We start from the raw sequence: 23,788 nt of genomic DNA, 5'->3' as shown, positions 1-23,788 counted from the left end.
CGGATCAGGAGTGCATTACGCTCAGAATGCAGAGATCAGGAGTGAGTTGCGCTCAGAATGCTGGGATCAGGAGTGCGTTATGCTCAGAATAACGCAGGGATGAGGAGTGCGTTCCACTCAGAATAACGCAGGGATTAGGAGTGCGTTACGCTCAGAAAGACACAGGAAACAGGAGTGCGTTACGTTTAGAATACAGGGTCAAAGAGTGCGTTGCACTCAGAATGCAGAGTCAAGGAGTGCGTTGCGCTCAGAATGCAGGGTCAAGGAGTGCGTTGTGTTAGGAATGCAGGGTCAAGAAGTGCGTTGTGCTCAGAAAGCAGGGATCAGGAGGGTGTTGCTCTCAGAATGCAGGGATCAGGAGGGGGTTGCGCTCAAAATACAGGGATCAGGAGTGTGTTGCGCTCATGCAGAGTTGGGGGGGCGGGTGATGTAAAGGGTGGTAGAGGACACTGTTTTGGAGTGGCCCTGCCCATAACAGTGTCCACTGCCCCTTTACATCACCCCCTCTCAAACAGTAGTGTCCTCTTCTTCCCCCTTTAGCAGTGACCTCTGGACCCCTTCCTTCCCATAGCAGTGTTCCATGGCATAGTTCCATTGCATCCTACCTCTGCACACAGCAGAGATCGGGAGAAAGCAAAGTTCCGGAGAGAGGGCGGGAGCTGGCCAAGTGACTTTTCATATTAACAAGCTGGTGATTGGTTGCTTAGGACCTAGCAACCAATCACCTGTGGGTTACCTTAAAAAGTTAACCTCGCCAGCCCCTCCTCCTGCCCTCTGTCCTGGGCTGTGCTGGCTCTCTCTCCCCGCTGTTCACTGATGACAGTGGAGGAGGCGGGTCGGGAAGAACCGAAGGTACTGCTGGTGGTGGGGAAAGAACCAGTCTGGTACCTGCAGGGGTTTGGCGGTGGAGACCTGTTCCTGGTCTACCTGTCACCTGTCTGCGGTAGACCCCCGCCATACTCATTCACATAGGAGGGGCGGGAAGCACCCACCCCCCCATGTTAAGGGCATGTGGCCTGGTATGGTTCAAGAGGGAGGGGAGGCGCTTGCTTGTCCTCCCTCTTTCCTGACCTGCCAGGCTGCATGCCCAGATGAGGTCTGGTATGGATTTTGAGGGGGACCCCACGTGGTGTTTTTTTACTTTTTTTTTTACCGCCATTTTTAAAAAAAAATTATTTAGCTGTCAGCGGGGAAGCCCATTAATAGCTGAAGACTCATCAGTTGTTAAGGCCGGCTTCCTGGCCCCGCTTCTTAACAACCTGATGATAGCCGCACAGGAGGGAAAGGAGTGACAGATTTAATTGTGGGCTCGTCGTTAGGGTGGCCGTGTCAGTTTCATTCCGGGACACTGTATTGTCCCAGAATGAAGGTGCCCGGGACCCAGGACAGCTCTGCAAAATGCGGGACTGTCCTGGGCAATCTGGGTAATGTGGTCATCCTGGTCCATAAATGTCCATTTATGGACAGTGGCTGTCCATTAAAAAAATGGACTTCGGCCAACTTTCTGTCAGAAACCATGAAATCAGGCCGAGGTAGAGTTAAATCACACTTGTTTAATAATAAAAGTAAAAAGAACAAACGTAGTCGAAACATAGCCAAAGTTCAGTATCTAGAACAGATAGTCAGCCAAGCCAGAAGTCAGGGATCAATGTAGTGGAACAGCAAGCAGAATCTGGAGCCAGAAAGGGATGTCAGAAAAGCAAGTCTTGAACAGGATTGCAGGAGTTTCTGTGATGTTGACCAAGGCGAAGGCAGAGATCCTCTGGACTTAAGGGCTTAAGTAGGCAGGACTGATGAGCAGGATATCATCAACAACTGAGTAACTATGGAGAGATAGGAGCTGGCAATTAGCCGACAGCTGAGCGGCCAGCTCAAAGAAGGAGGGGCTGAGCCTAGCCCTGACACTTTCCCACTGTGCATGCGTGAAGCCAGAGCGAAAGACTGGATGGGGAGGTAGCAGGAGAGTTTCCCGTCGGGCCAGGCGCGGGAGTCAGTCAGTGACAGTGTCATTCAGCCAGGAGCTGGAGCAGTAAACTGGATGGGGAGATGGAAGAGTCGCCCGCTGGGCGCGGGCCATGGGAGTCTGCCAGTGCCACTCAGCCAGGGGCCAGAGCGGATGACTGGATGGGTAGGTAGGAGAGCCATCTGCCAGGCATCTGTCAGTGCCACTCAGGTGACTGGTGTTGAGATTTTAACCATATCATGTCCGCAGCCTGTAACCATCTCCTGAGTCCTGTGCCATACCCGCAGCCTGTAGCCATCGCCTGTACCATGCCTGCACCTGTAACCATCTCCTGTGCCATGTCCGCAGTCCCTAACCATCTCCTGTAATATGTCTGCAGTCTCTAACCATCTCCTGTAATATGTCCACAGCCTGTAACCATCTCCTGTGCCATGTCCGCAGCCTTTAACCATCTCCTGTAATATGTCCGCGGCCTGTAGCCATCTTCAGTACCATGCCTGCACCTGTAACCATCTCCTGTGCCATGTCTACAGCCTGTAACCATTTCCTGTGCTATGCCCACACCTGTAACCATCTCCTGTGTCATGCTCACTGCCTGTAACTATCTCCTGTAGTATGTCCGCAGTCTCTAACCATCTCCTGTAATATGTCCGCAGTTTCTAACCATCTCCTGTAATATGTTCACAGCCTGTAACCATCTCCTGTGCCATGTCTGCAGCCTGTAACCATTTTCTGCGCTATGCCTGCACCTGTAACCATCTCCTCTGCCATGCCCACAGCCTGTAACCATCTCCTGTGCCATGCTCACAGCCTGTAACCATCTCCTGTGCCATGTCCACAGCCTGTAACCATCTCCTGTAGTATGTCCGCAGTCTCTAACCATCTCCTGTAATAGGTCCACAGCCTGTAACCCTCTCCTGTACCATGTCCACAGCCTGCAGCCATCTCCTATAGTATGCCCGCAGCCTCTAAATATCATCTGTACCGTGTCCTCAGCCTCTAACTATCATCTGTACCGTGTCCGCAGCCTCTAACTATCTCCTGTATCAAGTCTGCAGCCTCTAAACATCTCCTGTATCATGTCCACAGTCTCTGATCATCATCTGTACCATGTCCGCAGCCTCTAACCATCTCCTGTGTCATGTCTGCAGACTCTAGGCATCTCCTGTATTATGTCCGTCAGTCAGTGACAGTGTCATTCAGCCAGGAGCTGGAGCAGTAAACTGGATGGGGAGATGGAAGAGTTGCCCGCTGGGCGCCGGCCATGGGAGTCTGCCAGTGCCACTCAGCCAGGGGCCAGAGTGGATGACTGGATGGGGAGCTAGGAGAGCTTTCTGCGGGCATCTGTCAGTGCCACTCAGGTGACTGGTGTTGAGATTTTAACCATATCATGTCCGCAGCCTGTAACCATCTCCTGAGTCCTGTGCCATACCCGCAGCCTGTAACCATCTCCTGTGCCATGTCCGCAGTCTCTAACCATCTCCTGTAATATGTCCGCAGTCTCTAACCATCTCCTGTAATATGTCCACAGCCCAGCTTATAACCATCTCCTGTGCCATGTCGACAGCCTTTAACCATCTCCTGTAATATGTCTGAGGCCTGTAGCCATCTTCAGTACCATGCCTGCACCTGTAACCATCTCCTGTGCCATGTCTACAGCCTGTAACCATTTCCTGTGCTATGCCCACACCTGTAACCATCTCCTGTGCCATGCTCACAGCCTGTAATCATCTCCTGTGCCATGTCCACAGCCTGTAACCATCTCCTGTAGTATGTCCGCAGTATCTAACCATCTCCTGTAATATGTCCGCAGTCTCTAACCATCTCGTGTAATATGTTCACAGCCTGTAACCATCTCCTGTGCCATGTCTGCAGCCTGTAACCATTTTCTGCGCTATGCCTGCACCTGTAACCATCTCCTCTGCCATGCCCACAGCCTGTAACCATCTCCTGTGCCATGCCCACAGCCTGTAACCATCTCCTGTGCCATGCCCACAGCCTGTAACCATCTCCTGTGCCATGTCCACAGCCTGTAACCATCTCCTGTAGTATGTCCGCAGTCTCTAACCATCTCTCTGTAATATGTCCACAGCCTGTAACCCTCTCCTGTACCATGTCCACAGCCTGTAGCCATCTCCTGTAGTATGCCCGCAGCCTCTAAATATTATCTGTACCGTGTCCTCAGCCTCTAACTATCATCTGTACCGTGTCCTCGGCCTCTAACCATCTCCTGTATCAAGTCTGCATCCTCTAAGCATCTCCTGTATCATGTCCGCAGTTTCTGGTCATCATCTGTACCATGTCCGCAGCCTCTAACCATCTCCTGTATCATGTCTGCAGACTCTAGGCATTTCCTGTATTATGTCCGCAGTCTCTGACCATCTCTTGTATCACGTCTACAGTCTCTGACCATCTCTTGTATCATGTCTGCAGTCTCTGACCATCTCTTGTATCATCTCTACAGTCTCTAACCAACTCTTGTATCATGTCTGCAGTCTCTGAGGGGAAACCTGGAGAGGAGTCAAGAGTCGGATCGCCGCCGAAACGGGGGTCACAGAAGGAGTCAGATGTGTGACTGTGGAGAGAAGAAAATAGGATGAAACCAGAGCTGCCAAGCTCGAGCCAGAGAGGACCATCTGACTGAGACCTGAATGGGGCACCCGAGAGGAGGTCGGTCAGTGACAGCACCGCCAGGTTGGTCTGAGGGGAGGGATCAACGATGTAAGGGGGGAGTGAACAGTAATTTAAGGGGGGTGGCACTGATCTATAGGTTCTCCTTATATCAGTAACACCCCACCCTCATTACCTTAGTGTATTCACTCTGCAGATGGGTGATGATGGGTGCAGATGCAGATCTGTTGCAGCAGTTTGCACTGGAACTGGTGGTGAGGGGAAACCTTCACATGGGGACACCGATTCCACTGAAAACTGCTGTAAGCTCCTTTAAAAAATTGTTATTTTAGCAATGCATTAGCAATACTGTCTATTTGGTAACTACTATGTAACACCGTCTAGTGTACTAGATGTAAGTAGGTTTGTAGTGTAGGAAAATTTGGCTTGACTGAGAGCCAGGCCTGGGTTGAATCTAGGCTAGGGTTGAGTGACTTGGAGGCTGGATGACTCAGCAAGCAGCATCTCTGGTGCCTCCCCCTGCCTTCTGGAACCTTGGATGAGCTTCCAGATGCAGAGGACAGAAGCTAGGAGGAGCTGCTTGGCATATTTATGAGGGCCCCAACCAATCCCAAGCAAATGGGTTGGCATCTGCAGGCCACTTCAAAATAGGCATTAATCATGCCAGCAGGGGAGTCGGGTGGAAGATGGAGATGGAGTGCTAAGGAGGCTGTTGGTGGCCCTTGAGTGTGCCACCTAGTCTGGGGGGGGTGACTTTAGGCCTGGTGCTTGAGTTGCTGGAAGGATTCCACAAAACACATGAATGAACCCCTTCCTGGAGGCACAGAAACAAGGAGAGAACAGCGGGAGGAGATCAGCAGGTCCAGGAGGTCTTCTGAGAAGTCAGCTGGGTAGGCTGGTGAGTGATCGGTCTGGGAGGACTGTGGAGAAGGTGTCAGTCTGGGAGGACTGTGGACAAGTTAGCCAGGAGGGCTAGTGAAAGGGGCAGCTGCAGCCAGGTGGGCTGGCAGTGCCGAAGAAGTAGTGCTGGGACCAGTAGCCACACGGATGAAAGCTGGACACTGACTTTTCGCCCCTGCCTACAACAGGCTGTTGCCCTAATGCTTTGTCAGATTCACAAACATTGTGCCAGCTTGAGTTCTGCAACCAAGTGTGCTGGAGAAATCAGAGGAGTGTATATAGACTGTAAAAAAAACCAAAGCACTGGACTGTTTTCTGACTTTGAAGTGACTGTGCAAATTTGGTGTGCCTGGCTGTGCAGGGTGGGGGATCCCATTCTACTTACCGGGTGTGCTACATTTGGGAGCTTGTCTGGGATATCGCCCGCGGTAACCTGCACAGTCGTTGCTCCTAGCAACCAGCAATCCATCGAGCCAGGGGACTGTGGTGCTTCAGGTCCACTTTGTGGGTTAAAACTGGGGAAACTGACTTATATGCTCTGCCTATTTGTGACTGTGTGCTTAAAGTACACCCCTCACATTTTTGTAAATATTTTATTAGATCTTTTCATGTGACAACACTGAAGAAATGACACTTTGCTACAATGCAAAGTAGTGAGTGTACAGCTTGTATAACAGTGTAAGTTTGCTGTCCCCTGAAAATAACTCAACACACAGCCATTAATGTCTAAACCGCTGGCAACAAAAGCGAGTACACACCTAAGTGAAAATGTCCAAATTGGGCAAAAAGTGTCAATATTTTGTGTGGCCACCATTATTTTCCAGCACTGCCTTAACCCTCTTGGGCATGAAGTTCACCAGAGCTTCACAGGTTGCCACTGGAGTCCTCTTCCACTCCTCCATGATGACATCACGTTGCTGGTGAATGTTAGAGACCTTGCGTTCCTCCACCTTCCATTGAGGATGCCCCACAGATGCTCAATAGGGTTTAGGTCAGTGCTTGGCCAGTCCATCACCTTTACTCTCAGCTTCTTTAGCAAGTCAGTGGTCATCTTGGAGGTGTGTTTGGGGTCAATATTATGTTGGAATACTGCCCTGTCTCAGAAGGGAGGGGATCATGCTCTGCTTCAGTATGTCACAGTACATGTTGGCATTCATGGTTTCCTCAATGAACTGTAGCTCCCCAGTGCCGGCAGCACTCATGCAGCCCCAAATCATGACACTCCCACCACCATGCTTGACTGTAGGGAAGACACACTTGTCTTTGTACTCCTCACCTGGCTGCTGCCACACATGCTTGACACCATCTGAACCAAATAAGTTATCTCGGTCTCATCAGACTAAGGACATGTTTCCAGTAATCCATGTCCTTAGTCTGCTTGTCTTCAGCAAACTGTTTGTAGGCTTTCTTGTGCATCATCTTTAGAAGAGGCTTCCTTCTGGGATGACAGCCATGCAGACCAATTTGATGCAGTGTGCGGTGTATGGCCTGAGCACTGACAGGCTGACCCCCCACCCCTTCAACCCCTGCAGCAATGCTGGCAGCACTCATACGTCTATTTCCCAAAGACAACCTCTGGATATGACGCTGAGCACGTGCACTCAACTTCTTTGGTCGACCGTGGAGAGGCCTGTTCTGAGTGGATCCTGTCCTGTTGTATGGTCTTGGCCACTGTTCTGCAGCTCAGTTTCAGGGTCTTGGTCAGGATCTTCTTATAGTCTAGGCCATCTTTATGTAGAGCAACAATTCTTTTTTCAGATCCTCAGAGAGTTCTTTGCCATGAGGTGCCATGTTGATATTCCAGTGACCAGTATGAGAGAGTGAGAGCAATAACACCAAATTTAACACACCTGCTCCCCATTTACACCTGAGACCTTGTAACACTAGTATATATATATAACATTTCTCAGGTGTGGTAGACAGCACATGGTATACATCCTAGTGCTAGCAATCAAGCCTTCCCAAAGGCCATATATATATATTTAAAAAGTCCAGGGATTGCTGCACTTAAAATGTATTGTGAAGATTTCACATGTAATATATGACATATCAATCATGTTGTTCAAAATAACAGTTTTGGGCTATAAAGCTTACGCCCTTCTTCGGGTGGGAACAAGATTTTATATTAACTAATTAATCAATACAAATTGTCAAAATTACTTCATCCTAAATTCCAGAGAGAGGGCTCAACGAGATGTGGTACCCTCCAAATCAAACAGAAAAAGTTCCAATTAACCTAATATTAAAATATAAATATACAATAATCAACAAAATATCGATATTATTATTCCTAAATAATACATTCTATTTACAATCCATGTTTAGAGGGTATGAGATACCTCAGTGAACATAGATTATTGATTTTGTAATAATTTTTTCCAAAGATATTTATAAACCTCAAAATATATATATGTATATGTATATATGTATATGTATATATATATAAATAAATATCTCCTCACAGTTAGTATTTTAGGGATCTACAGAAATAATTGTAAGTCAAAGTTTGAGTTTAAACCTCTAGGTTGTAAAGTATCCAATCTATTTATCCATTGTACTTCCCATCTTTTTAGAGTTAATTCTCAATTACCCCGAAGGAGAGATCCGATCAGTGAGTGAAACACTTTTCATAACACTATTGTCTACTGTCTACTGTCTACACAACATGCACCCTCCCCCCCCCACCAATAAAGAGAACCTGTCACAGCCCATCAGGATCTGTCACAGCCCATCTGGATCTGTCACAGCCCATCAAGATCTGTCACAGCCCATCAGAACCTGTCACAGCCCATCAGAACCTGTCACAGCCCATCAGAACCTGTCACAGCCCATCAGAACCTGTCACAGCCCGCCATCAGCACCGCCATTGGTACTGCCATCAGCACAGCCACCGCCATCAGCACAGCCACCGCCACCATCTGGATCTGACAGCCCATCTGTCACACAGGCCGCCATCAGTACCACTAACGGTACCGCTATTAGTACCGCCATCAGTACCGCCATCAGCACCATCTAGATCTGACAGCCCATCTGTCATTGCCCATCTGTCACACAGGCCCGCCATCACTACCGTCGCACAGTCCCGCCATAAGTACCATCACACAGGTCATCAGTAACCTGTCAGTCACACAGGCCCACCATCAGTGAGCTGTCAATAGCACCACCAGTTCCATCACACAGGCCCGCCAAAAGTACCACCATCATGTCCCAAAGAGGTTACACAGTTGAGGAGGCATATAACATCCTTACCAGGTCGAATGATGAGAGCAGCGGGGAGCTCTCATTATCCGATTTCTGGTTCGGAATACGAGCCAGTGGAGGGTAGTGGAGCGGAGTCCGAGTCAGCGGAGGAAACCGCCCCTCCTAAAAGAGTAAGGTGATCAGGACCAAGATCAGAACACCTGCCTACCACCAGCAGCGCCAGACCCCAGGAAGAGGAGCCCAGTACCAGTACTGGAATTGCACACCCAACCCAAAGAATCCAGGCCCAGTCCTACCTTCCTGATGCCCTGGCAAACCCCTTATGGTTGCCTGCCAATTCAGGATCCGCTACAATCCCCCCTTTCACTGCACAGCCAGGTGTGCAGCCCAACATTTCGAATTTTTCATATTTGGACTATTTCTATTTATTTTTCCCGGAAGATTTGTTGCAGTACATGGTGGACCAAACAAATCTCTATGCAGAGCAATTTATTGCTGCCAACCCCAGTTCGTCCTACGCCCGTATGTTCCATTGGCGATGTCTCACACTAGACGAATTCAAATTGTTCTTGAGCCTTACTTTTAATATGGGGCTTACAAAGAAAAACGAACTGCATGCCTACTGGTCCACCCACCCCATCCACCACATGCCCCTATATTCTTCTGTTATGTCCAGGACACGGTACAATATGATAATGCGTTTCCTACATTTCAATGATAATTCGCAGTGCCCTCCCCAAGATCATCCCAACCACGACAAATTATATAAGCTTCGCCCCTTAATAAATTCTTTTACCAAGCGATTTTCTGAAGTCTTTATCCCTGACCAAAATATTTGTGTAGACGAATCCCTTATCCACTTTACTGGCCGGCTGAATATCAAGTAGTATATCCCAAGTAAGAGAGCCAGGTACGGGGTGAAATTGAACAAATTATGTGACCGAGCCACTGGATACGTGTACTCATTTCGTATTTATGAAGGCAAAGACTCCCAGCTCCAGCCCCGTGAGTGCCCCACATACATAAAGGAACCAGTGGTAAAATTGTGTGAGACCTTGCATACCCCCTGTTCAAAAAAGGTTACCACTTATATGTAGATAATTACTACAGCAGCCTGTCCCTTTTCCATCACCTGTATCGTGAATAAACCCTGGCCTGCGGAACCTTCCGAAAAAAACAGGAAGGGCTTCCCACAGAATTACTTTCAAAATGGCTACAAAAGGGGGAAGCCGCATTCATGAGGAATGAGGAGGTGTTGGCCATGAAGTGGAGAGACAAGAAGGATGTTCACATTATGACTACCATTCACAATGACACCTTGGTGAAGGCTCAGAGAAGACATAATAGTAAAGCCTGAATGTGTCCATGACTACAATCTGTATATGGGGGGGTGGATTTAAATGATCAGATGTTGCAACCATATTTGTCAACCCGCAAGTCCAATTATTGGTATAAAAAAGTTGCATTTCATCTGTTTCATATGGCCATGTTCAATTCATTTGTCTGCTCTCAAAAATCACCCGAAAACCAACCCATCACCTACCTCAAATATATTGAAAATATTATCACTGCCCTTATTTACCAGCAAGGACCCGCCCCAGGAAGCATTCGCTCTGATAGTGTGAGTCGACTTCATGAGCAACATTTTCCCTATAACATTACCCCTGCAGAATCCGGAAGAAGACGCCAAAAGAAATGTTGTGTATGCTCAAGTAGAGGAGTCAGAAGAGATACAAGTTATTATTGTCCCCAATGTCCCTCCCAACCTGGCCTGTGTATCGGTGATTGCCTCAAAAATGATCACACATCCATCAGATATTAGTTCCCCTTATTAGTAACAGAATGGCATTTCCCCGTTTCAATTACCTGTGTGCATCATTTGCCTGCCACCATTTTTCTACCTTCCATGTTAACTGACCCTGGCCTGTTTACAGACAATGTCTTTGCCTGCCGTTTTAACCACGTTTCTGACTACCACGTGCACCGAGCTCAGCCTGTTTACCGACGATGCCTTTGCCTGCCGTTTTAACCATGTTTCTGACTTCCACGTGCACCAACCTCAGCCTGTTTACCGACGATGCCTCTGCCTGCCGTTTTAACCACGTTTCTGACTTCCACGTGCACCGACCTCGGCCTGTTAAATCAACCATGTTTTTGCCTGCCACTTGGACTGATCTTTTGCCCTTCTACTTCAGTACACAAGGGTCTCACATATGTGAGGGGCTTCAGAATAGCGTTCTGAGTAGAGAAAATCAGTTTTTGGTTTTCTGTGTTCCCAGAACAGGGTCTGGTTGCCGGGAGGCTTCAAAGAGATTTGGGTGGGAGAAGCCTCTACTCCTGTCCCCCTGGCCCTAAGCTTGATGGTCCTTCCTGCTGCCTGGACCAATACTTTGGCTGTGCCGACCATATCGCTGCCTGTAATGACCCAGGACTTTATGGACTGTGTTTATTTCTGCTGCCTGGACCAATACTTTGGCTGTGTTGACCATATCTCGACCTGCTGCCTCTACTGACTATAGACAGTATTTCTGCCTGGACATCTCTGCCTGCTACCTGGACCAATGCTTGGCTGTGCTGACAGTATCTTTGCCTGAACTAACTATGGACAGTATTGCTGCCTGGATGATTGCTTTTGCTGTCGCTGACCACATCCCTGCCTTCTGCCTGGACCGATGCTCTCCTCTGTGGACCACTACACTACTAAAACCACAGGTAATCTTTTGTTATTTGGAATTTACATGTTATGTGTTAGAAATATGAAGGGCCTTCAAAAATATGATCGGTAGTCATGAAATTATATGTGTATGCTCCTAGAACGACTGGAGGTGCTATTTGGATTCAGTACACAGGGGTCTCACATATGTGAGGGGCTTCAGAATAGCGTTCTGAGTAGAGAAAATCAATTTTTGGTTTTCTGTGTTCCCAGAACAGGGTCTGGTTGCCGGGAGGCTTCAAAGAGATTTGGGTGGGAGAAGCCTCTACCCCTGTCCCCCTGGCCCTAAGCTTGATGGTCCTTCCTGCTGCCTGGACCAATACTTTGGCTGTGCCGACCATATCGCTGCCTGTAATGACCCAAGACTTTATGGACTGTGTTTATTTCTGCTGCCTGGACCAATACTTTGGCTGTGTTGACCATATCTCGACCTGCTGCCTCTACTGACTATAGACAGTATTTCTGCCTGGACATCTCTGCCTGCTACCTGGACCAATGCTTGGCTGTGCTGACAGTATCTTTGCCTGAACTAACTATGGACAGTATTGCTGCCTGGATGATTGCTTTTGCTGTCGCTGACCACATCCCTGCCTTCTGCCTGGACCGATGCTCTCCTCTGTGGACCACTACACTACTAAAACCACAGGTAATCTTTTGTTATTTGGAATTTACATGTTATGTATTAGAAATATGAAGGGCCTTCAAAAATATGATCGGTAGTCAAGAAATTATATGTGTATGCTCCTAGCACGACTGGAGGTGCTATTTGGATTCAGTACACAGGGGTCTCACATATGTGAGGGGCTTCAGAATAGCGTTCTGAGTAGAGAAAATCAGTTTTTGGTTTTCTGTGTTCCCAGAACAGGGTCTGGTTGCCCGGAGGCTTCAAAGAGATTTGGGTGGGAGAAGCCTCTACCCCTGTCCCCCTGGCCCTAAGCTTGATGGTCCTTCCTGCTGCCTGGACCAATACTTTGGCTGTGCTGACCATATCGCTGCCTGTAATGACCCAGGACTTTATGGACTGTGTTTATTTCTGCTGCCTGGACCAATACTTTGGCTGTGTTGACCATATCTCGGCCTGCTGCCTCTACTGACTATAGACAGTATTTCTGCCTGGACATCTCTGCCTGCTACCTGGACCAATGCTTTGGCTGTGCTGACAGTATCTTTGCCTGAACTAACTATGGACAGTATTGCTGCATGGATGATTGCTTTTGCTGTCGCTGACCACATCCCTGCCTTCTGCCTGGACCGATGCTCTCCTCTGTGGACCACTACACTACTAAAACCACAGGTAATCTTTTGTTATTTGGAATTTACATGTTATGTGTTAGAAATATGAAGGGCCTTCAAAAATATGATCGGTAGTCATGAAATTATATGTGTAATTTATGCTCCTAGAACGACTGGAGGTGCTATTTGGATGTTGGGCTTCTGTATGTGGCCAGGCTGTGTAAAAGTGTCACACATGTGGTATCGTTAAACTCAGGAGGAGTAGTAGAATGTATTTTGGGGTGTCATTTTTGCTATGTACATGCTATGTGTTAAAAATATCTTATAAATGGACAACCTTGTGTAAAAAAAATGCGTTTTCATTTTTTTCCCACGTTTTCCGAAAACTTCTGGAAAAAAATGAACCGTTCAAAAGACTCATTATGTCTCATAGATTATACGTTGGGGTGTGTGCTTTCCAAAATGGGGTCATTTTGTGGGCATTACCATTGTCCTGGTGCTCCAGGGCCTGCAAAAGGGAGATAGGTCGTCATGAAATTATATGTGTAATTTTGCTCTTAGAATGCCTGGAGGTGCTACTTGGATGTTAGGCCTCTGTATGTGGCCAGGCTGTGTAAAAGTCTCACACATGTGGTATTGCCATACTCAGAAGGAGTAGTAGAATGTATTTTGGGATGCCATTTTTGCTATGTACATGGTATGTGTTGGAAATATCTTATAAATGGACAACTTTGTGTAAAAAAAATGCGTTTTCATTTTTTTCCCACGTTTTCCAAAAACTTCTGGAAAAAAATGAACCGTTCAAAAGACTCATTATGCCTCATAGATTATACGTTGGGTTGTTTGCTTTCCAAAATGGGGTCATTTTGTGGGCGTTTCCATTGTCCTGGTGCTCCAGGGCCTGCAAAAGGGAGATAGGTCGTCATGAAATGATATGTGTAATTTTGCTCTTAGAATGCCTGGAGGTGCTACTTGGATGTTAGGCCTCTGTATGTGGCCAGGCTGTGTAAAAGTCTCACACATGTGGTATTGCCATACTCAGAAGGAGTAGTAGAATGTATTTTGGGATGCCATTTTTGCTATGTACATGCTATGTGTTGGAAATATATTATAAATGGACAACTTTGTGTAAAAAAAATGCGTTTTCATTTTTTTCCCAAGTTTTCCGAAAACTTCTGGAAAAAAATGAACCGCTCAAAAGACTCATTATGTCTCATAGATTATACCTTGGGGTGTTTGCTTTCCAAAATGGGGTCATTTTGTGGGCGTTTCCATTGTCCTGGTGCTCCAGGGCCTTCAAAAGGGAGATAGGTCGTCATGAAATGATATGTGTAATTTTGCTCTTAGAATGCCTGGAGGTGCTACTTGGATGTTAAGCCTCTGTATGTGGCCAGGCTGTGTAAAAGTCTCACACATGTGGTATCGCCATACTCAGAAGGAGTAGTAGAATGTATTTTGGGATGCCATTTTTGTTATGTACATGCTATGTGTTGGAAATATCTTATAAATGGACAACTTTGTGTAAAAAATTGCGTTTTTATTTTTTTCCCACGTTTTCCGAAAACTTCTGGAAAAAATGAACCGTTCAAAAGACTCATTATGCCTCATAGATTATACGTTGGGGTGTTTGCTTTTCAAAATGGGGTCATTTTGTGGGCGTTTCCATTGTCCTGGTGCTCCAGGGCCTGCAAAAGGGAGATAGGTTGTCATGAAATTATATGTGTAATTTTGCTCTTAAAATGCCTGGAGGTGCTGCTTGGATGTTAGGCCTCTGTATGTGGCCAGGCTGTGTAAAAGTCTCACACATGTGGTATTGCCATACTCAGAAGGAGCAGTAGAATGTATTTTGGGATGACATTTTTGCTATGTACATGCTATGTGTTGGAAATATCTTATAAATGGACAACTTTGTGTAAAAAAAATGCATTTTCATTTTTTTCCCACGTTTTCCGAAAACTTCTGGGAAAAAATGAACCATTCAAAAGACTCATTATGCCTCATAGATTATACGTTGGGGTGTTTGCTTTCCAAAATGGGGTCATTTTGTGGGCGTTTCCATTGTCCTGGTGCTCCAGGGCCTGCAAAAGGGAGATAGGTCGTCATGAAATTATATGTGTAATTTTGCTCTTAGAATGCCTGGAGGTGCTACTTGGATGTTAGGCCTCTGTATGTGGCCAGGCTGTGTAAAAGTCTCGCACATGTGGTATTGCCATACTCAGAAGGAGTAGTAGAATGTATTTTTGGGTGTGGTTGCAAGTATGCGCATGCTTGTATTGTTTGTTGTTTGTATAAAAAAAAAAAAAAGTCTTAATTTTCCCAAGAATTGTGGGAAAAAATTACAACTTCAAAAAACTCACCATGCCTCTTACTAAATACCTTGGACTGTCTACTTTCCAAAAAGGGGCCATTTGGGGGGTATTTGTACTTTCCTTGATTGTTAGTGTCTCAGGAAATGAGATCTTTAGTACATCAGGTGTGATCAGATGTGATCAATTTTTAATGATTTGCACCCTAACTTGTAGACTATATAACTTTAACACAGACTAAATAATATCCACTAATTTGGGTTATTTTTACCAAAGATATGTAGCAGTATAAATTTTGGCCCAAATTTATGAAGAAAAATGACTTATTTGCAAAATTTTACAATAGAAACTAAAAATAAGGGTTTTTTTTTTTCAAAATTTTCGCTCTTTTTTCGCTTATATCGCAAAAAAGAAAAATCCAGCGGTGAGTAAATACCACCAAGAGAAAGCTCTAATTGTGAGAGAAAAATTATACAAATTTTGTTTGGATACAGTGTAGCATGACAGCGTAATTGTCATTCAAAGTGTGAGAGTACTGAAAGCTGAAAATTGGTCTGGGCGGGAAGGTGTTTAAGTGCCCTGTATTGAAGTGGTTAAGCATTACTAAAATCACTGCTCCTGAAAAAACGGCTGTTTAAAAAAAAAAAATCCATTGATATATTTTCACTGGGGCAGGACCCAGGTCTCCATACACTTTTTGTGGCAAAGAACTTGCATACAAGCCTTCGGTGAGAACTTTTTTTGCAGGTTCGAGCCCCATTGACGTCCGCTATTCCCGCATATGCCGATCTGACAGGCATGTTCGCCGGCAATAGCGCGCTTTCCATTTGCATGTGCGCCCAGTTTTTGAGAGTTGAAGTCCTAATTGGTCTTATATGGGCGCTATTTTCCGGGACTGCAGGATCATTTATTGGCGCTATAGTAAATGACCCCCAGTGTGTCCCATTTCAACATAATGTCTAGCCAATGCTAATTTTGTAAGTTTATCCCTTACTGAATACTTGTGTCTGGCAATTCTATCCTTCGCTTTTTGTGTTGTTTCACCAACGTATAAATAGCCACAAGGACGTTTTTATAACATATATCACATAAGAGGATTGGCATGTATATTATCCCTTTATTTCATTTTTATTGCCTCTATGTGGATGTGTCAAAAACTTTCCCTTTATCATTGAATTACATTGTATACAATTTAAACATGGATATGAGCCATGATTTTGTGGTCCCAAAAAGGTTAAACTGAATTAATTTGTTTTCCATTTCATCTAAGTGTTTGTCTCGGTCTTCACTGTTAGTGACAATTCTGCCCTTATTAATTGACTCTTGGGAATGGATTTGAATACCTCAGATGGGAGGAAACTATTATAATGCAAAAGTTGATTACGATCGGTTCGTTTTTTGTATAGGTCACTAATGAGTCTACCATTATTTATCCTAATACATGTATCCAAAAACTGAATTTTTTCTTTACTTAGACCCCTTTCACACCAAGGGCGTTTTGCAGGCGCTATAGCATTAAAAATAGCGCCTGCAATCCGCCCTCAAACAGCTACAGCATTGTCTCCAGTGTGAAAGCCTGAGGGCTTTCACACCGGAGCGGTGCACTGGCAGGACGTCAGGAAAAGTCCTGTCAGCAGCTTCTTTGGAGCGGTGAAGGAGCGGTGTGTTTACCGCTCCTCCACCGCTGCTCCCCAATGAAATAAATGGGGCAGCGCTGGGATACCGCCGGCAAAACGCCGCTATTGCGGCGCATTGCGGGCTTTTTTAACCCTTTCTCGCCGATAGCGGGGGTAAAAGTGCCCCGCTAGCGGCTGAAATGCGCCGCAAATCCGACGGTAAAACGCCGCTATTTATAGCTATAGGCGGCTCGGTGTGAAAGGGGTCTAAAACTCATATTAAACTATTTCATGTATAAAATAGTGATGAAGTATTCATATTGCAAACACATTGTCCAAAAATCTGAACCAACATTTACAATTTTCTTTAAATAAAACGTTGTTAAAAATAAAAGATTTTTCCACCATATCAACAAAAGTGTTTGCATATGGGGTTGCCACATTAGAAGCCATCGTCACACCCCTTATCTGTAGATAATATTTCTCTTTGAAGAGGAAAGCATTCTCTCTAATCAGTTGTAGTTGGTGTATTTTTCTTTTGGGAGGGCGGCACTGACAGCAGCATCCCCCCGGGAAGACTGCGGCGTGACACACACCAACCACATCCACCACCCCCCCCCCCCCCCGGGAAGATGGCATTGTGGCACCTACCCAATCTGGGGCTGGCGTGCTGCGGTGTCCTCTCCTCCTCTCCCGGGATGGGATGCGGGCAGCGGCTCCGGTGTCTTCTACTCCTGCAGCCGTGTGTCTTCTTCCTGTTCCCCCAAAGCTAGGCATCCAATAGGATTGCCTGACGCTTTGGCCAATCGGGAGATAGGTCTCACTGGCCTGCCTCCTGATTGGTGCGGAAGAACGTTAGTATAAAAATAGCGAAAATTCATTCGCTACCATCACACAACAGGGTCGGATTAGGACCCAGTGCTCTGCGTCCCGAGCCCACCCTATTTTGAAGCCTCAAAATACACACACATGCTTCAAAATACACACCCCCGCCTATCCCCACCATAGTAATTCATGTGCCCGGCATCCTGAAAGGGGCGGGCACATGGATAGGGAGGGCGGCAGAGGTGTTAGGGGGCGGTGCCCGTGCGCCCACAATGCCCGGGCCGCCACTGCCTCTGATACAATTTGCAATAATTGCAACAAAACCGTGAAGCAGTTAGGAGGCAGCGTCAGGCTTCTATACTTAGTTCATGTGGAATTATTGTGTATAAGCTTGAGATATCCCAAGTGACCAGAATTGAGTCCGTAGATACAGTCAAATCCCTAATTTTCAATAAAAAGTCATACGAATCTTGTATAACAGACTTCATTTATCTAGTCAAAGGTGAAAAACATTTATCCAAATACCTAGCCAATGGGGCTGTAAAAGACTCAGCACCAGACACTTTTTATCCTAAAACTCCAATTTTTATGAATCTTCGGTAACATGTATATAACAGGTGTAATGGGAAACTCCGCCATCAAATATGACTGTGTAACAACATCAATAACTTTATCATCTAGTGCCTGTTTTACTACTTTTTTTTAGAATTAGATCTTTTGCGAAATATAGGATTGGCATCATCATTATTTCTTTCTCACTTCTTGTAAAAAAAATGAAAACCATTAAAAAAATGAATAAAACCAGTAAAAAATTATAAAACTAGTAAAAAAACAATAAAATCAGTCAAAAAACAATAAAACCATTAAAAAAATAATAAAATCCATTAAAAATATAATAAAACCAGCAAAAAAATTAAAACCAATAAAAAATGATAAAACCGGTAAAAAAAAAAAAAAAAAAAATGGTAAAAAAATGATAAAACCAGTAGAAAATGATAAAACCAGTAAAAAAGATAAAACCAGTAAAAAAAAAAAAAAGTAAAAAAAAACCAATAAAACCAGTAAAAAAAAAACACAAAACCAGTAACAAAAATGATAAAACCAGTAAAAAAGATGATAAAACCAGTAAAAAACAAGAACACCATTAAAAACTAATAAAACCAGTAAAAAAATGATAAAACCAGTAAAAAAAAAACAATTAAACCAGTAAAAAAAGATAAAACCAGTAAAAAAAATGATAAAACCATAAAAAAAAAAAATAAAACCAGTAAAAAAATAAAACCAGTAAAAAAAATAAAAAAACCAGTAAAAAAAAAGAAAATCAGTAAAAAAACCCCACAAAACCAGTAAGAAATGATAAAACCAGTAAAAAAAACAATAAAACATAAATAAAACCAGTAAAAAAATAAAACCAGTAAAAAAATAATAAAACCAGTTAAAAAATAATAAAACCAGTAAAAAAAAATAAGACCAGTAAAAAAAATGATAAAACCGGTAAAAAAATAAAACACTAAAAAAAATAATAAAACCAGTAAAAAAAACAATAAAACCACTAAAACAAAACAATAAAAAACTAATAGAAGCAGTAAAAAAAGTATAAAAACTAGTAAAAAAAATAATAAAACCAGTAAAAAAATGATAAAACCAGTAAAAAAAACGATAAAACAAGTAAAAAAAATGATAAAGCCAGTAAAAAAACAATAAAACAAACTAATAAAACCAGTAAAAAACAAATAAAACCAGTAAAAAACGAATAAAACCAGTAAAAAAACCAATAAAACCATTAAAAAATGATAAAACCAGTAAAAAAAACAATACAACCATTAAAAAACCAATAAAACCAGTAAAAAAAACAATAAAACCAGTAAAAAAAAATGATAAAACCAGTAAAAAAACAATAAAACCAGTAAAAAAAACAATAAAACCAATAAAAAAATAAAACAGTAAAAAAAAAATTAATAAAACCAGTAAAAAAAACAATAAAGCCACTAAAAAACTAATAGAAGCAGTAAAAAAAATTATAAAAACTAGTAAAAAAATAATAAAACCAGTAAAAAAATAATAAAACCAGTAAAAAAAAATACAATAAAACCAGTAAAAAATGATAAAACCAGTAAAAAAAACAATAAAACCATAAAAAAAAGATAAAACCAGTAAAAAAAACAATAAAACCATGAAAAAACTAATAAAACCAGTAAAAAAAAACAATAAAACCAGTAAAAAATGATAAAACCAGTAAAAAAACAATAAAACCAGTAAAAAAAATGATAAAACCAGTAAAAAAACAATAAAACCATTAAAAAACTAATAAAACCAGTAAAAAAAAAACAATAAAACTAGTAAAAAATGATAAAACCAGTAAAAAAAAAACAATAAAACCAGTAAAAAAAATGATAAAACCAGTAAAAAAATAAAACAGTAAAAAAAAAAAATAAAACAAGTAAAAAAAACGATAAAACCATAAAAAAAATTAATAAAACCAGTAAAAAACTAATAAAACCAGTAAAAAAAAAAACAAAACCAGTAAAAAAACACCCCACAAAATCAGTAAAAAATGATAAAACCAGTAAAAAAAACAATAAAACCATTAAAAAAACGAATAAAACCAGTAAAAAAACAATAAAACCAGTAAAAAAAATGATAAAACCAGTAAAAAAAAAACAGTAAAAAAAGAATAAAACCAGTAAAAAGTGATAAAACCAGTAAAAAAAAAGATAAAATCAGCAAAAAAACAATAAAACCAGTAAAAAATGATAAAACCAGTATAAAAAGATAAAACCATTAAAAAAATAAATAAAACCAGTAAAAAAATAAGACCAGTAAAAAAAACTAATAAAACCAGTAAAAAAAACCAAAACCAGTAAAAAAAAACACAAAACCAGTAAAAAATGATAAAACCAGTAAAAAAAAAACAATAAAACCATGAAAAAACTAATAAAACCAGTAAAAAACTATAAAACCAGTAAAAAATAGATAAAACCAGTAAAATAAAAAAAAACAGTAAAAAAATAATAAAACCAGTAAAAAAACAATAAAACCACTAAAAAATTAATAGAAGCAATAAAAATATTATAAAAACTAGTAAAATAAATAATAAAACCAGTAAAAAAAAAAATAAAACCAGTAAAAAAAAAATAAAACCAGTAAAAATTGATAAAACCAGTAAAAAAAACCCCAATAAAACCAGTAAAAAAAATGATAAAACCAGTAAAAAAATAAAACAGTAAAAAAAAAAAATAAAACAAGTAAAAAAACAATAAACCACTAAAAAACGAATAAAACCAGTAAAAAGTGATAAACCCAGTAAAAAAAAATACAAAACCACTAAAAAAATGATAAAACCAGTAAAAAAACAATAAAACCAGTAAAAAAAACGATAAAACCAGTAAAAAAATAAAACAGTAAAAAAAAAATAAAACCAGTAAAAAAAAAATAAAACCAGTAAAAAATGATAAAACCAGTAAAAAAAACAATAAAACCAGTAAAAAATGATAAAACCAGAAAAAAACCCGATAAAACCATTAAAAAAATAAATAAAACCAGTAAAAAACTAATAAAACCAGTAAAAAAAACAAAACCAGTAAAAAAAACCCCACAAAACCAGTAAAAAAATGATAAAACCAGTAAAAAAACAATAAAACCATTGAAAAACTAATAAAACCAGTAAAAAAAAAACAATAAAGCCAGTAAAAAAATGATAAAAACAATAAAAAAATAAAATAGTAAAAACAATAATAAAACCAGTAAAAAAACAATAAAACCACAAAAAACGAATAAAACCAGTAAAAAAATATAAAAACTAGTAAAAAAAAATGACAAAACCAGTAAAAAAAATAATAAAACCAGTAAAAAAACCAAGAAAACGAGTAAAAAAAAGTTAAAAATGATAAAACCAGTTAAAAAAAACAATAAAACCAGTAAAAATTGATAAAACCAGTAAAAAATGATAAAACCAGTAAAAAAATAAACAAAACCAGTAAAAAAATTAAACCAGTACAAAAATTATAAAACCAGTAAAAAATGATAAAACTAGTAAAAAAAAAACAATAAGACCAGAAAAAAAACAGCAAAAAAAATGATAAAACCAGTAAAAAAATGATAAAACTAGTAAAACACAATAAAACCAGTAAAAAAACAATAAAACCAGTAAACAAAATAATAAAATCCATTGAAAATATAATAAAACCAGCAAAAAAATTAAAACCAATAAAAAATGATAAAAGCAATAATAAAACCAGTAAAAATTATAAAACCGGTAAAAAAAAATGATAAAAGCAGTAAAAAAACAATAAAACTAATAAAAAAAAATAAAAAACAGTAAAAAAATGATAAAACCAGTAAAAAAAATAGTAAAAAAGAATAAAATCAGTAAAAAAAATAATAAAACCACTAAAAAACTAATAAAACCAGTAAAAAATTTAAAAAACCAGTAAAAAACAATAAAACCAGTAAAAACCAAAAAACCAGTAAAAAATAATAAAAACCAGTAAAAAATTATAAAACCAGTAAAATAAAATAAAACGGTCTAAAAATAGTAAAACCAGTAAAAAAATAATAAAACCAGTAAAAAAAAAATAAAACCAGTAAAAATAAATTGTCATTTACTGGCCCTTCCTTTAGTGAATGAACACAGTGAGGGATTAATCATTGTATTAACTATGCTTGAGTTTATGAATAAGCAGGAGCCTTTGTTTCCTGTTTATTCATCTGCAGTACAGCGGAGGCTGCAGGGAAAGGAATTGAAGAATCCGTGTCCTCAATTTCCCTCTCTGTTTCAAAGGTGAAATATCAGGGGTCTGTTTAGCCTCTGATTTCTCACCAAAGCTCCTCAACAGCATTGTAAAAAAATCATTTTAAAAGAATTGTAAAAAAATGATTTAAAAAAAATTGTAAACAATAATTGGAAATATGAAGGGCTCAATTACACATCCTCTGTCCCAAACATTGTGAATAAGCAGTTTGTGCAGCTAAATCTGCCTGTCATTCTATGAGGATGCATTGGATGTATGAACACTTATTTAATTAGTGTGCAGGTGTGGGGGAGTGGCCCTAAATGCATACTGTCTGTGTTCATGGCCATACACCTGCAGCACCCACACGCCTGGCAAGTTAGGACCTGCGGCTGTTTTCATACAGCTGTTGCATCCCTATAAGGTAACATATATAGCAATAGCCACATTTAACCACTTGCCTACTGGACACTTTTATCCACTTCCTGCCCAGGCCAATTTTCAGCTTTCAGCTCTGTCGCATTTTGAATGGCAAATGCGCGGTCATGCAGCACTGTACTCATGAAATTTTTATAATTTTTCTCACACAAATAGAGCTTTCTTTTGGTGGTATTTAATCACCACTGGGGTTTTTATTTGATAAACAAATAAAAAAGACCAAAAATTTGTGAAAAAAAACTTTTTTCATTGTTTATTATAAAATTTTGCAAACAGGTAATTTTTCTTCTTCATTGATGTGTGCTGATGAGGCTGCACTGATAGATGGCACTAATGGGCACTGATAGGTGGCACTGATGGGTACTAATAGGCACTGGTAGGTGGCACTGATGAGGCTGCACTGATAGATGGCACTGATGGGCACTGATAGGTGGCACTGATGGGCACTAATAGGCACTGGTAGGCGGCACTGATGGGCACTGATAGGTAGCACTGATGGGCACTAATAGGCACTGGTAGGCGGCACTGATGGGCACTGGTAGGCGGCACTCATAGGTAGCACTGATGGGTGCTGATTGGTGGCACTGGTGGGTGTAATGAAAATGTAAGCGTAGGATAGTTTTGCCTTAACGAGATGTGGTGTGATCTGTAGAAGTAGTGTAATTGTAGATGTTGTTTAATTCTGGGTTATTAAAAATATAGTATTCAATATCAAAAGTTTCAAACTTTGATTAATATCAACAGATCTAAGGAACCAATTTTATCTCTCATAAAAGCTAAAATATTAGCGGCAGAGAGATGAAAATAATTCCTTTTGATAGTATTTGTAGCATGTGTGGAATCCTAGAGAACCACACAAAATCGTGATATGGCGCCTGATTGCATCAGGCAGGCAGTGATTGGTACTGTCGCGATCGGACTGGTGCGCTGGTATCGGAAATCCTTTCCATGACCCAGCGATCAGCGCCGTTCTGGGCCAATTCGACTCTGATAATTTCAGAACACAAAACATCCTGTGGGTTGAGACAGGAACACCCCCCAGGGTTGATTGGCCAAGGGCTAAAGTCCAGCCGACATCCATATTTCAATAAATTGGGTAGCCTGAGATATGGACATTGTTCTTCCACAAAGCCAGTTTAAAACTGGGGAGTTCCCACATGTTCCAGTATGCTTCTACAAAGGATAGACTTCGGTAAAGTTTATTTCTGTTTGTAGCTCTTTTTATTTTCATA

The 23,788-nt window shown here is 41.3% G+C and overlaps 1 protein-coding gene and 1 long non-coding RNA gene across 3 annotated transcripts in view; both read left to right on the top strand.

Annotated features, from left to right (window-relative positions):
- The window catches only part of UNC13D (unc-13 homolog D), a 235,702-nt gene that overhangs the window by 1,170 nt on the left and 210,744 nt on the right, over window positions 1–23,788 (top strand). For both annotated transcript variants that reach the window (XM_073608142.1, XM_073608143.1), the window contains exon 2: window positions 4,459–4,657. The gene's annotated coding sequence lies outside the window, so the exon portion shown is untranslated. The remainder of the gene's footprint in view (window positions 1–4,458; window positions 4,658–23,788) is intronic.
- LOC141114459 (uncharacterized) lies at window positions 17,185–21,432 on the top strand. The gene is made up of 2 exons (XR_012236907.1): window positions 17,185–21,170; window positions 21,235–21,432. It is a non-coding gene; the product is annotated as an uncharacterized lncRNA (long non-coding RNA).

Source organism: Aquarana catesbeiana, linkage group LG12 (assembly GCF_042186555.1).
Source record: "Aquarana catesbeiana isolate 2022-GZ linkage group LG12, ASM4218655v1, whole genome shotgun sequence".
Taxonomy (NCBI): domain Eukaryota; kingdom Metazoa; phylum Chordata; class Amphibia; order Anura; family Ranidae; genus Aquarana; species Aquarana catesbeiana.
The sequence above is the reverse complement of the archived record's forward strand: the minus strand, read 5'-3'. Positions and strand labels throughout refer to the sequence as shown.